General features: G+C 43.2%; 1 protein-coding gene and 1 pseudogene across 3 annotated transcripts in view; both read right to left on the bottom strand.

Moving 5' to 3' along the window:
* The window catches only part of SLC28A3 (solute carrier family 28 member 3), a 483,890-nt gene that overhangs the window by 296,104 nt on the left and 172,948 nt on the right, over window positions 1-14,838 (bottom strand). The window lies entirely within an intron of this gene.
* On the bottom strand, window positions 3,096-3,214 carry LOC134932948 (5S ribosomal RNA; annotated as a pseudogene).

Genomic DNA, 14,838 nt, shown 5'->3' with positions numbered 1-14,838 from the left:
CTGGTCAGGAGTGCTGGAATCATAACACTGTGTGAGTCAGCTTGATGTTCAAGTGGTTGTTATTAAGTAATCCAATAAATTCCATTAGCAGGTCCTTTTCTCCATTCCAGATGATGAAAACATCATCGATGTATCGTAACCATAATACCACATGGTTGGTATACTTCTCATTGCTTGGACAGAAAACCTGAAAGTGTTCCCACCATCCTAAAAATAAATTGGCGTAGGTGGGGGCGCAGGCTGCGCCCATCGCTGTTCCTCTTATTTGTAAAAAGAAGTGGTCCTGAAAGACGAAGTAATTTTTGGACAAAACAAAATCCAGTAGCACCAGGAGAAACTCAGAAAAGGCACTCATCCCTCCTTGATCCAGGAAGTATTTGACAGCTTGAATTCCGTGATGGTGATTGATACTCGTGTAGAGTGATTCTACATCTAATGTAACCAGTAGGAAATTATCTTCACAATATATATTGTGTATCTTACGTATTAAATCAGACGTGTCTTGCAAGTAGGATGGTAATGATAGGACAAAATCCCGGAGGTGAAGATCGAGAAACCGACTTGGTTGTTCTAATAAACCACCATTTCCAGACATTATGAGTCTTCCAGGGGTACAGACACATCTTTATGTACCTTAGGAAGTAAATAAAGGGTAGATGTTTTGGGGTTCTGAACTGTCAAGTATTTGAGTTCTGATCTGGTGATAGTGCCCTGGGTTGCTGCATTCTGTATTAGAGAAGTATAAGTTTGCAAAAATCTCGTGGTTGGATTACTGAGGAGTTTCTTATAGCAGGAGGTATTATTGAGTTGTCGTTGTGCCTCAGTAATATACATATCCCGTGGCCAAAGTACGATATTCCCACCTTTATCAGACGGTTTAAAGATAACATCGTGCCAAGTTTCCAGATCTTGTAATGCTTTGCGTTCCTGAAATTTGAGGTTCTTGGGGAAACGGTGGATGCCCTGTCTGGTTTGAGCATATATGTCGTCGAATTCTTTAGCAACTCTATTCAAGAAAACCCTTATCTCCGGGAAAGAAGGAAGACTTGGGTCTGCATTGGGGTCTATGTGAGGCAGATGCATCCATGATGGATTCTGCTTGTAATTCTTCCAGATCTTGGATCGCATTCAAGTCCTCCATAGTGAGTTCTGGATCGGGGCTGTCCTCCGCTTGTATCCCTTGGTGCCTGTTAAATCATTTTTTGAGGAGGAGTTTCCTACCGAAAAGTCGAAGATCTTTTTCCCAGGAGAATCTATTGAAAGACTTGGACGGTGAGAAGGAGAGTCCCTTGGTAAGTACCGACATATGGTCGGGAGAGAGGGGTCTAGTGGTTAGATTGATGACCTGCAGGAGATTATTGGAATCTATCTCACTGTTTTCCTCTGCCGAGCCGGATATCGTACCTGCCTTGGTGGATCCCAGTCTGAGTTTCTTTCGTCGCTTCTCCTTTCCCCCTCTCCTTGTTTTCCTCGAGTTCTGACGCGGCCTCTCGATCTCTGACCTGATCCTAAAAAACGAGGATGAAAGCTAGCGTAATCTTCTTGATTTTCAAAAGTTTCACCTGCTGATTCACCACTGGTAGACGACTCAAATTCTGAAATGGTTGGGTCATCCCTCAGTGGACGGTTTCTACTTGGGGGTACGGGATTCCACCTGAAGATGTCCCCTCTTGCAAAGTCCCGTTTGTCACGGATGAATTTTGTCCTCTTGCGATCCACTATGGTCTGTTCATATTGTTCGATCTCTCTTTTGTGTTTTTCAAAAGCTGCTTGAAAATGTGTGTCCTTCTCCCAGATTTCCAAAGTCTTGCCAATTTCGTCTATCTCTTTTTCAACCCGATCGAGTAAAAGAGTGTCGTGTTTCACCAGGAGGTGAAGTAATTCATGGGAACACTTTAGTAGTACTGTTTCCCATTCACTCTTCAGGTTGTCACTTGCGAGTGGAAAGGAGGGAAATACCTTAGGTCTGAGGCCACGGGGTACGATTTTATGCTTGATATAATTCTCAAGCGTAGTAACATCCCATGATAGGCGAGTTCTCTTTTGTAGATTTTTTTGTAATTTAGAAAAAGAGGAACGCCAATCTGAGTTAGGAATGGTATGTTCGTACGTGTCAGAAAAAGGATCTGTGATATTAGTATTGGGCCGTTTAGATAGCTCGGTCTTAAGTGAGAAAGTGGTCATACTCGGTTTAGGAGAGCCTGTTAGCGGATTGTATGTCTTCCAGGAATATCGTATGTTAATGGGTATTAAGAGAATGATTGCTCAAAGAATGCTAAAAAAGGGGGATCGGAAGGAAAGGTATAGAGAAAAAGTAATAGGGAAAATAAATTTATCAGAAAACCGTGCTCCAGTCAGAGGCTGTATTTAACCTACAGCATAGACAATTGTAATGTACAAAAAGAGGGAGCGACTGGGCACTGGAATATAATCAGTTATTGATATTATTGAAACCAAAGGCGGACAATTGAACCAAGGAAAAGAGAGATACCATCTTTCAGTAATAGTCCTTATTTGGTGGTGCGCCCAGAGCCAGGGAGTACAAGTACTAGCAGTGGGAGAAAAAGAAAGCTCTTGTGTGGGCGCACTCTTAGAAAAAGAAAAAGAAGAAAATTCTTAAATTGGAAAAGATTATGTTAAAATATGAGTTTATTAGTTAATTAGTTAAGAACAAATATCCTTCTACGATCCTAAGGAAAAATGCACAAAAAGTGCAAAAAGATTTTGTAAAAAGTTATGTTAAAATGTTCTGGTCTGTAAATCATGAAGGAAAGATTTAGAAAGGTTGCAGACACTATATAGTCTGACACCCGTTTCTCCTGACCAGTACAGATAATCTGTATTAACGGGACCCACGGAGGAGGTCGGTGTACATATTTTGTCATAGAAAGACTGATTACATTGGGTCAATATTATACACTTTGTTAGTTACCCGTGAAATCATATGGCATAAATTCAGATTGGATGTCTGGCTGTGCTCATAAAAATTAGATCCTCATGAAGGAGGATATAGAGAAGAAAAAGGCTGAAAGAAGTATAAATAGTGGTGATACTGCTGTTGGTGTCCACCCTTCAGAGGAAGGGGAATAGTTCCTATCCTACAACACCGGGTATTCCCAGGGAGTCTCCTCTCGTGGTACTGACCCAGCCCAGCGCTGTTTAGCTTCCAAGATCGGACGAGATCGGGCACAAGCAGCGTGGTATGATAGTAGGAGGGATATCTACCAATGAGAGTGCCCCTATATATGAAAGTATAGAATGATAGAAATATAGAACAAATAGTACGTGGATCTGCTTTCCACGTTAGGCAGAGTAGAATGACTGTCACACCGTGGCGCCGTGTACCCTGGATCGGGGATGAGAGTCCACTAGACAATAGTCAGTTAGGAAAATGAAGGAAAAAGTATAAAGATAAAGTTAAATGACCATTCAATATTTAGGGAACAAATATCCAATGACGGAGAAAAAATCTAAATGAGTTACAAAAACCAGAGACAAGCTGACTATACAATCTTTGTATGCAGTCAATTTAAATATGTGACAAAAATAGATAACCCATGCGTAGTTGAAAATAGAGATCGGTGCATCTGATAAGAAATACTGTGTAAGGCTAATATGAATAAAATTCAGAAAGTAGGTGATCACAAATAGCTAAATAAGCACTTATAATAAAGTATATTGCTTAAAGCCATTAGGATCCTGTAGTATCAGGAGTTAAAGATCACCCTCAGCGGCTATAGAGTGTTTGTTATAAGGAATAGAAAATGCTACTATTGAAAAATTGGGAGGAGGGGCTGGTTATTAAGTTGTTGCCTTACTTGTGTATTGATGAACACTGGAGTGGGTGACTATAAAGGGAGGAGGAAAAGGTGATGAGGGAAAAAATAGGGGGATTATAACTATGGTGAAGTGAGACATGGGGTTCGCAAATGAGGAATGGGAAATTGGAAGCATAATCCAGGTGCAGCATGGGTAAACTATAACCAATGAGGTACTTTGTGAAAAAAAATTTTTGATAGTGAAGGAAAAATTAACCGTGATGTGGACGGTGTGGGTGAGCACTCAGGTGTAAGCTAGGATTGCAATGAATGCCAATAGGGATAGCAGAGGAATGATGGGGGTTAGTGAAATGGGAGATATGATAAGTTGGGTGACGGAAAAGGAAAGAAGGGGAGAGGTTTTAAACGTTGTGATGGATAGGAAGATGGGAATGGGGAGACATGTGGCATGAATGGGGGAGGGAAGAGATAAAAAGATTGTTGGCATAATTAGTAAGAAGGACTAGTGAGGACGATGCTGATTAGAGTGGGAATGGGAAAGCATATGGCATATATGGGGGAAGGAAGAAATGAAGAATTAGTGACATGTTTAGTAAAAAGGACTAGTAAAGCAATACTAATTAAATAATATATATTAAGAGGAGGAAAAATATTAACCATTAAAATGAGAGCTAAAAGGACAAGTAAAATTGTATGTATTGTGAATTATAAAAAGACACTGTAATTGATGTTTTCATTAAGTCCGTCAGGTCGAAGACTCCCAAGCCGAAAAATCCATTCGCTCTCTTTCTTAAATAGTTCTTTAGTTAGATCACCCCCACGTATGCCCAGGTGGATGCGGTCTAGACCAAAGACTTTTAATTCTTTGGTAGAGCCCTTGTGCTGAAGGTAAAAGTGTTTGGCAACTGTGGTAAGTTGTTTCATACGTGTCAGGTCTTTAGAAGCGTTCCGAATATTCCCCAAATGCTCCAAGGTCCTTTCTTTTAATTTGCGAGTGGTCATACCAACATATTTAATATTGCAACTACAAGTAATGCAATAGATTATTGCTTGGGTATTGCAGTTGAAGAAGTGCTGTATCTTTGTTGTTTGTCCATACTTATCAGTAACTATGTTGGTTTGTAGTATATGTGTACAAGCCTTACATTGGCCACAGGGGAAGGAACCCGGTGTGGCTGGTTTCTTGCGTGTTGATGTTATTAGATGGCTCTGAACCAAATGGTCCTTGATGTTCCTAGATCTTCGCCAGCTCATCTGTACTGTGGGGCCAACAATAGGAGACAGGACAGGGTCCATTCGGAGTATAAATCTGATTGTATCCTCTTTGTCTGAAATTTTTTTGTTGTTAGTCCCAAAAATCAGACGTTCCCTCTTCACCAATGTAGTGGCCTGGTAAGCTCGTTTTAGTGACCGTTTACTATAACCCCTGGCCAGAAGGCGATTGGTAAGTTCCCAACTTTTGCTTTTGAAAATATGATCCTCAGAACAATTGCGTCTGAGTCTAAGGTATTCCCCTTTGGGTATATTTTCAATGGTGGGGGGAAAGTGCGAACTCGTTTGAAAGAGGAGACTGTTGGTAGCAGTCTCCTTGCGATACAGCTCTGTTTCTAAGAAGCCTGTGTGTGATTTGTACACATTAAGGTCAAGGAAAGGAACCCTCTCTGTGCTGACTGTGTGAGTCAGCTTGATGTTCATATATATATATATCCAAGAAGAGTATAGGCACTCGCCACTTTCTTAATGATTATAGATTTATTGTACCTCACAGGTGTTTCTCACGTAGAGATGAAAGACATTTATATTTTGGACTTTTTGAGAGCCCTTTATGGAGCACCGCCTAAGATGTAATTTGCAGCAGTGAGTGTGGATTCATTGGATATATATATATATATATATATATATATGGTTTGCAGTAGGTCTGGCACTCACTGTTACTTGTAATAACTGTCCCTGTTGCCTTCAGTAGATGCAGATAGCACTGGCATGTAGAGAAAAGTGAACAGCGGCACTCAGGAAATAAAACGCAGACACAGCCACTTGTATATATATATATATATATATATATATGTGTGCCAATTTCCCCATTGCAATGTTGCGGCACCACAGAATTCTACAAGAGCTCCAACGTTATATGCCGATGAAGATCATTACACCTTGGCCAGGGAAAGCTAGAAATTTGGTAATTGTTATTGTAAACTGTGTCTTTGATTACTCTTCTCATTATCACATTATAGATTGTGATTGTGATTCTAATATGCCAATATCTGTGATGAATTGATTTTCTTTCGCATTTCCGAATGATCTGTTGTGATGTGAACTGTAACCAATTGTCTTCTCTTTATCTTCCTTTGATGCCCAATTCTTCTTGTGATAATTCAATATTTTATGCCAATTAACCAATCATCATCCTCAATCCAGAGTTCATTGCGGCTCAATAAAAAGACACCCTGTTGCAATTGCTGACTCACTCCTGTTTCGTATCAATCTATCCTACCTTTCTGAGCAAGGTACTACAGTACAAGGTATGGGGAGAAATATTTCAGGGGATAGGTCCGTCACATAGCCACCCAACACCTGTGATACCTCTCTCAGCCATGTAGACACACCCGCAAACCCCTGGGTGTTACACTTTGCTGGGGTGGGTGCTGTTCTGGGAGACATCAAGTCGCAATGGGATTGGGCTGCGGCAGGTGTTGTGCGAGGAGTCCTTGATCTGAGGACTGTATGAGCCTGTATGCATCTGCTAACAGCAGCAGTGGTGGGCAGCGCCCCTCAAGACGGCAGGCCAGGCTCCCAGTACCATCAAGTGTCTTCACTCCTGAAAGTAATGTATAATGATGTGTAAGGGCCATTACTTATGTGGGCATAATGTAAGGGGCATTACTAATGTGGGCATAATGTAAGGGCACTACTAATGCGGGCATAATGAAAGGCCAATACTAATGTGGGCATAATGTAATGGACACTATTACTGTGGGCAAAATGTGTAAAAAGCACTACTAATGTGAGCATAATGTAGGGCGCACTACTTCTGTGGGTATAATGTGCAAGGTGCACTACTACTGTGGGCATAATGTGTAAGGAGCACTATGAAGGTGATCATAATGTGTAAGGAGCACTACTAATGTGAGCATAATATAGGGTGCACTACTTCTGTGGGTATAGTGTGCAAGGTGCACTACCACTGTGGGCATAATGTGTAAGGGGCGCTATGAAGGTGATCATAATGTGTAAGGAGCACTACTACGGTGGGAATAATGTAATTGGCACAACTACTGTGGGCATAATGGAAGGGGCACTAGTACTGTGGGCATAATGTATAAGGAGCAATACTACTGTTCATAATGTAAGAAGCACTACAACTGGGCTTTTCACATGAGACATTCATAATGTCGACAATGAAGTAATGTCAACATTGAGAAATGCCAACAATGTGCTTTAAGTCTGATTCTATCCCTAACTATAACACTTATCATAACCACTAACACTACCCCTATGGCTAACCTTAATCTTAACAGAAATGTAGACATGACAATGTCTACATTTCCAATGTCAACATTCTGTTAATATCAACCTTTTTCAGATGTCGACATTAATGATGTTTCCATTTTACCACGTCGTCATCATAAATGTTTATCTAAATTTTAACCTACATAGTTTGTGAGTTTATTATCCTTATATATTCAATAAACACCCTGGCCCTTAAACCAACATTGCAGAGTAAGGCTGGGTACACAGTACAACGATGGCGATTGTGGCAGCCGGGATACACTGGTTGCTGATACACAAGAAACGTTATAATGCGTTACTGCATGATCTATCATTCATTAGCCGCATTCAGCTGCATGCTGTTGTCAGCCGGGTTGTCCCATCTGATGTGCAGAGCAGCAGGTGGGACGACCCCGATGACAGTGGATGGGAGCATGCCATGATGGGTACACATCAGATCATGTGTACGCATAGGTAAATGCAGGGGGGTTCTGGTTGCCCAGAAACCCCCATCCTCTTGGCAAGTAGCTCAAATTATGACAACAATAGCAATGGTATATAACACGATTACTAGAGCTGCTGCCACATCATGCAGTTTAAGAGACATAGCAGAGCTGCTGCACATGCCCAGTTTTATCAGATTATTCTACCAAGCTTGCTGTGTGTGTGGTTCTGAGTCCTCAATCAGTGCTCTGGACCAGAGAGTAGCTGCCAGGAAGAAGAGACAGGAGCCTTACCATGAGGTGGGAGAACGTGTGCTTAGAAAGTGCAGTACTGGTTCTATTATGTTTTTGTGTTTATCTTTTCCTGACCACTTATTTATGTTATTTAAATATGTTTAATATAGCCTATACCATAGACCATTTGTAGTGCTAAATATTAATACTGCATTCCATACAGTATCCAGTATATAAAAAGACAATATTCACATTAATGTCCAGGGTCGTTACTAGGTTCTTCTACCACTCCCCAGACTACCGCACTTGCTCCAATGTTCCGCAGAATGGAAAATTGAGAACTGCATTTGGAATCCCCCCTCTATAAAGCCTGCGTTTGCCACTGGTACGATATGTCACTCCAATCCATGGGGTCAGATGACATATCGTCTGATGTGTACCCACATGACTAGATGATTTACTGTAGTCCTAGTAAGCATTTTTTTCCCACTGCAATCCAACTGGACCAATATGAATGTACAGTACCTCATGTATCAAACTATTATTTCCCTGTAGACTATGAGCTGGCAGATACCTGGATGATAGGTCAACAACAGTAATATTGTTGACAGTCAATAGGTCGATCACTATCGGTTTATACAAAAAGGATGACACAGGAAAAGGTCGACATTAGAGATGTGCACCGGAAATTTTTCGGGTTTTGTGTTTTGGTTTTGGGTTCGGTTCCGTGGCCGTGTTTTGGGTTCGAACGCGTTTTGGCAAAACCTCACCGAATTTTTTTTGTCGGATTCGGGTGTGTTTTGGATTCGGGTGTTTTTTTCAAAAAACCCTAAAAAACAGCTTAAATCATAGAATTTGGGGGTCATTTTGATCCCAAAGTATTATTAACCTCAATAACCATAATTTCCACTCATTTTCAGTCTATTCTGAACACCTCACACCTCACAATATTATTTTTAGTCCTACAATTTGCACCGAGGTCGCTGGATGACTAAGCTCAGCGACCCAAGTGGCCGACACAAACACCTGGCCCATCTAGGAGTGGCACTGCAGTGTCACGCAGGATGGCCCTTCCAAAAAACACTCCCCAAACAGCACATGATGCAAAGAAGAAAAAAAAGAGGCGCAATGAGGTAGCTGTGTGACTAAGATAAGCGACCCTAGTGGCCGACACAAACACCTGGCCCATCTAGGAGTGGCACTGCAGTGTCACGCAGGATGGCCCTTCCAAAAAACACTCCCCAAACAGCACATGACGCAAAGAAAAATGAAAGAAAAAAGAGGTGCAAGATGGAATTGTCCTTGGGCCCTCCCACCCACCCTTATGTTGTATAAACAGGACATGCACACTTTAACCAACCCATCATTTCAGTGACAGGGTCTGCCACACGACTGTGACTGAAATGACGGGTTGGTTTGGACCCCCACCAAAAAAGAAGCAATTAATCTCTCCTTGCACAAACTGGCTCTACAGAGGCAAGATGTCCACCTCATCATCATCCTCCGATTCATCACCGTGTACATCCCCCTCCTCACAGATTATCAATTCGTCCCCACTGGAATCCACCATCACAGCTCCCTGTGTACTTTGTGGAGGCAATTGCTGCTGGTGAATGTCTCCATGGAGGAATTGATTATAATTCATTTTAATGAACATCATCTTCTCCACATTTTCTGGAAGTAACCTCGTACGCCGATTGCTGACAAGGTGAGCGGCGGCACTAAACACTCTTTCGGAGTACACACTTGTGGGAGGGCAACTTAGGTAGAATAAAGCCAGTTTGTGCAAGGGCCTCCAAATTGCCTCTTTTTCCTGCCAGTATACGTACGGACTGTCTGACGTGCCTACTTGGATGCCGTCACTCATATAATCCTCCACCATTCTTTCAATGGGGAGAGAATCATATGCAGTGACAGTAGACGACATGTCCGTAATCGTTGGCAGGTCCTTCAGTCCGGACCAGATGTCAGCATCAGCACTCGCTCCAGACTGCCCTGCATCACCGCCAGCGGGTGGGCTCGGAATTCGTAGCCTTTTCCTCGCACCCCCAGTTGCGGGAGAATGTGAAGGAGGAGATGTTGACAGGTCGCGTTCCGCTTGACTTGACAATTTTCTCACCAGCAGTTCTTTGAACCCCTGCAGACTTGTGTCTGCCGGAAAGAGAGATCCAAGGTAGGTTTTAAATCTAGGATCGAGCACGGTGGCCAAAATGTAGTGCTCTGATTTCAACAGATTGACCACCCGTGAATCCTTGTTAAGCGAATTAAGGGCTCCATCCACAAGTCCCACATGCCTAGCGGAATCGCTCTGTGTTAGCTCCTCCTTCAATGTCTCCAGCTTCTTCTGCAAAAGCCTGATGAGGGGAATGACCTGACTCAGGCTGGCAGTGTCTGAACTGACTTCACGTGTGGCAAGTTCAAAAGGTTGCAGAACCTTGCACAACGTTGAAATCATTCTCCACTGCGCTTGAGACAGGTGCATTCCACCTCCTATATCGTGCTCAGTTGTATAGGCTTGAATGGCCTTTTGCTGCTCCTCCAACCTCTGAAGCATATAGAGGGTTGAATTCCACCTCGTTACCACTTCTTGCTTCAGATGATGGCAGGGCAGGTTCAGGCGTTTTTGGTGGTGCTCCAGTCTTCTGTACGTGGTGCCTGTACGCCGAAAGTGTCCCGCAATTCTTCTGGCCACCGACAGCATCTCTCGCACGCCCCTCTCGTTTTTTAAATAATTCTGCACCACCAAATTCAAGGTATGTGCAAAACATGGGACGTGCTGGAATTTGCCCATATTTAATGCACACACAATATTGCTGGCGTTGTCCGATGCCACAAATCCACAGGAGAGTCCAATTGGGGTAAGCCATTCTTTGATGATCTTCCTCAGTTGCCGTAAGAGGATTTTAGCTGTGTGCGTATTCTGGAAAGCGGTGATACAAAGCGTAGCCTGCCTAGGAAAGAGTTGGCGTTTGCGAGATGCTACTACTGGTGCCGCTGCTGCTGTTCTTGCGGCGGGAGTCAATACATCTACCCAGTGGGCTGTCACAGTTATATAGTCCTGAGTCTGCCCTGTTCCACTTGTCCACATGTCCGTGGTTAAGTGGACATTGGGTACAACTGCATTTTTTAGGACACTGGTGACTCTTTTTCTGAGGTCTGTGTACATTTTCGGTATCGCCTGCCTAGAGAAATGGAACCTAGATGGTATTTGGTACCGGGGACACAGTACCTCAATCAAGTCTATAGTTGGCTCTGCAGTAATGATGGATACCGGAACCACGTTTCTCACCGCCCAGGATGCCAAGGCCTCAGTTATCCGCTTTGCAGCAGGATGACTGCTGTGATATTTCATCTTCCTCGCAAAGGACTGTTGGACAGTCAATTGCTTGGTGGAAGTAGTAAAAGTCGTCTTACGACTTCCCCTCTGGGATGACCATCGACTCCCAGCAGCAACAACAGCAGCGCCAGCAGCAGTAGGCGTTACACGCAAGGATGCATCGGAGGAATCCCAGGCAGGAGAGGACTCGTCAGAATTGCCAGTGACATGGCCTGCAGGACTATTGGCATTCCTGGCGAAGGAGGAAATTGACACTGAGGGAGTTGGTGGGGTGGTTTGCGTGAGCTTGGTTACAAGAGGAAGGGATTTACTGGTCAGTGGACTGCTTCCGCTGTCGCCCAAAGTTTTTGAACTTGTCACTGACTTATGATGAATGCACTGCAGGTGACGTATAAGGGAGGATGTTCCGAGGTGGTTAACGTCCTTACCCCTACTTATTACAGCTTGACAAAGGCAACACACGGCTTGACAAATGTTGTCCGCATTTCTGTTGAAATACTTCCACACCGAAGAGCTGATTTTTTTGGGTATTTTCACCAGGCATGTCAATGGCCATATTCCTCCCACGGACAACAGGTGTCTCCCCGGGTGCCTGACTTAAACAAACCACCTCACCATCAGAATCCTCCTTGTCAATTTCCTCCCCAGCGCCAGCAACACCCATATCCTCCTCATCCTGGTGTACTTCAACACTGACATCTTCAATCTGACTATCAGGAACTGGACTGCGGGTGCTCCTTCCAGCACTTGCAGGGGGCGTGCAAATGGTGGAAGGCGCATGCTCTTCACGTCCAGTGTTGGGAAGGTCAGGCATCGCAACCGACACAATTGGACTCTCCTTGTGGATTTGTAATTTCGAAGAACGCACAGTTCTTTGCTGTGCTTTTGCCAGCTTAAGTCTTTTCATTTTTCTAGCGAGAGGCTGAGTGCTTCCATCCTCATGTGAAGCTGAACCACTAGCCATGAACATAGGCTAGGGCCTCAGCCGTTCCTTGCCACTCCGTGTGGTAAATGGCATATTGGCAAGTTTACGCTTCTCCTCCGACGATTTTATTTTAGATTTTTGAGTCCTTTTTTTACTTATATTTTGTGTTTTGGATTTTACATGCTCTGTACTATGACATTGGGCATCGGCCTTGGCAGACGACGTTGATGGAATTTCATCGTCTCGGCCATGACTAGTGGCAGCAGCTTCAGCACGAGGTGGAAGTGGATCTTGATCTTTCCCTATTTTTGGAACCTTAACATTTTTGTTCTCCATATTTTAATAGGCACAACTAAAAGGCACCTCAGGTAAACAATGGAGATGGATGGATACTAGTATACTTATGGATGACGAGTGACTGACGACACAGAGGTAGCTACAGCCGTGGACTACCGTACTGCGTCTGCTAGTATAGAGATGATAATGATATAAAAAATATATATATCACTACTGCAGGTATATATAATATAATGACGGACCTGCTGGACACTGTCAGCAGACTCCTAAACTACTAGTATCAAGAAGATAGAAAAAAAAACCCCACCACAGGTAGGTATACAATTATGGACGAGCACTGACGACACAGAGGTAGCTACAGCCGTGGACTACCGTACTGCGTCTGCTAGTATAGAGATGATAATGATATAAAAAATATATATATATCACTACTGCAGGTATATATAATATAATGACGGACCTGCTGGACACTGTCAGCAGACTCCTAAACTACTAGTATGAAGAAGATAGAAAAAAAAACCCCACCACAGGTAGGTATACAATTATGGACGAGCAGTGACGACACAGAGGTAGCTACAGCCGTGGACTACCGTACTGCGTCTGCTAGTATAGAGATGATAATGATATAAAAAAAATATATATATCACTACTGCAGGTATATATAATATAATGACGGACCTGCTGGACACTGTCAGCAGACTCCTAAACTACTAGTATGAAGAAGATAGAAAAAAAAACCCCACCACAGGTAGGTATACAATTATGGACGAGCACTGACGACACAGAGGTAGCTACAGCCGTGGACTACCGTACTGCGTCTGCTAGTATAGAAATGATAATGATATAAAAATATATATATATATCACTACTGCAGGTATATATAATATAATGACGGACCTGCTGGACACTGTCAGCAGACTCCTAAACTACTAGTATGAAGAAGATAGAAAAAAAAACCCCACCACAGGTAGGTATACAATTATGGACGAGCACTGACGACACAGAGGTAGCCACAGCCGTGGACTACCGTACTGCGTCTGCTAATATAGAGATGATAAAGATGATAGAGATGAACAAAAAAAATATAACACTACTGCAGGTAAATATTTATATAATATAATGAATGACGGACCTGCTGGACACTGTCAGCAGAATGCGTTTATAGAATAAAAAAAAAAAACACCACAGGAGTGTTTAACTTTTTCAGGCAGACAATATACTGGTGGTCACTGGTCAGTCACACTGGCAGCAAAAGTGTGCACTGTACTCCTGCTATAACTGCACCCCAGTCTCCCCCACAATTCAGCTGTGTGAGCAGTGAGCACTCAGCACAGTCAGATATACATAGATATATCATGCAGCACACTGAGGCTGAGCACAGATATGGTATGGAGCGTTTTTTTCAGGCAGAGAACGGATTTAAAAAAACTAGCAAAACTCTGCACTGACTGTACTCCTCCTAACAGCTCTCCCCAATCCTCCCCACAATAAGCTAAGCAGCAATCAGATCAACTAACTACTAACAGTAACTATAAACGGAGAGGACGCCAGCCACGTCCTCTCCCTATCAATCTCAATGCACGTGTGAAAATGGCGGCGACGCGCGGCTCCTTATATAGAATCCGAGTCTCGCGATAGAATACGAGCCTCGCGAGAATCCGACAGCGGGATGATGACGTTCGGGCGCGCTCGGGTTAACCGAGCAAGGCGGGAAGATCCGAGTCTGCCTCGGACCCGTGTAAAAAGGCTGAAGTTCGGGGGGGTTCGGATTCCGAGGAACCGAACCCGCTCATCTCTAGTCGACATGCGTTTCTTTACAGTTTTTTTCCATTTTCAACTTTTTCTTACTTTATTATACATGTGGACTACGATTGGGAATAGCAACCTGTGTTGAGCGCAGCCAGAGACCTTGCCCTCAGCATGTCGCGTGAAGCGAGACATGCACGGGGACGCGATGCACTAATTGGAGTTACCGGTCATTTAATGGAGCAAACAGATTTTTTTTTTTAAATGCATGTCGACCTTTTCCTGTGTCGACCTTTTTGTGTAAACCTCTTAACCATGTCGACCTTTCCCCATGTTGACCCCTGCTTTTGGGGTCTACCTAGACACTGTTGATCCACACCTGAGCTTTATCTGACTGTTACTGCACAGTCTGTATTTTCAGTACTGTGTGTGTTCCCAATTGAGAGTATGCCAGCGCTATATAAATAAATACATACATATCGTACTTTCTTTCCGCCAATATTTGTCTTCTGTCTCTGTTGAGTGTAAAGTGTTGAAACTGAAAAGAACCTTGATCTGTTCCTAAATACATAAATTATAGTTTAAAAA

This window comes from Pseudophryne corroboree, chromosome 1 (assembly GCF_028390025.1).
Source record: "Pseudophryne corroboree isolate aPseCor3 chromosome 1, aPseCor3.hap2, whole genome shotgun sequence".
In the NCBI taxonomy this organism is placed as follows: domain Eukaryota; kingdom Metazoa; phylum Chordata; class Amphibia; order Anura; family Myobatrachidae; genus Pseudophryne; species Pseudophryne corroboree.
Note: the sequence above shows the minus strand (reverse complement) of the source record. Positions and strands in the feature narration are given on the sequence as shown.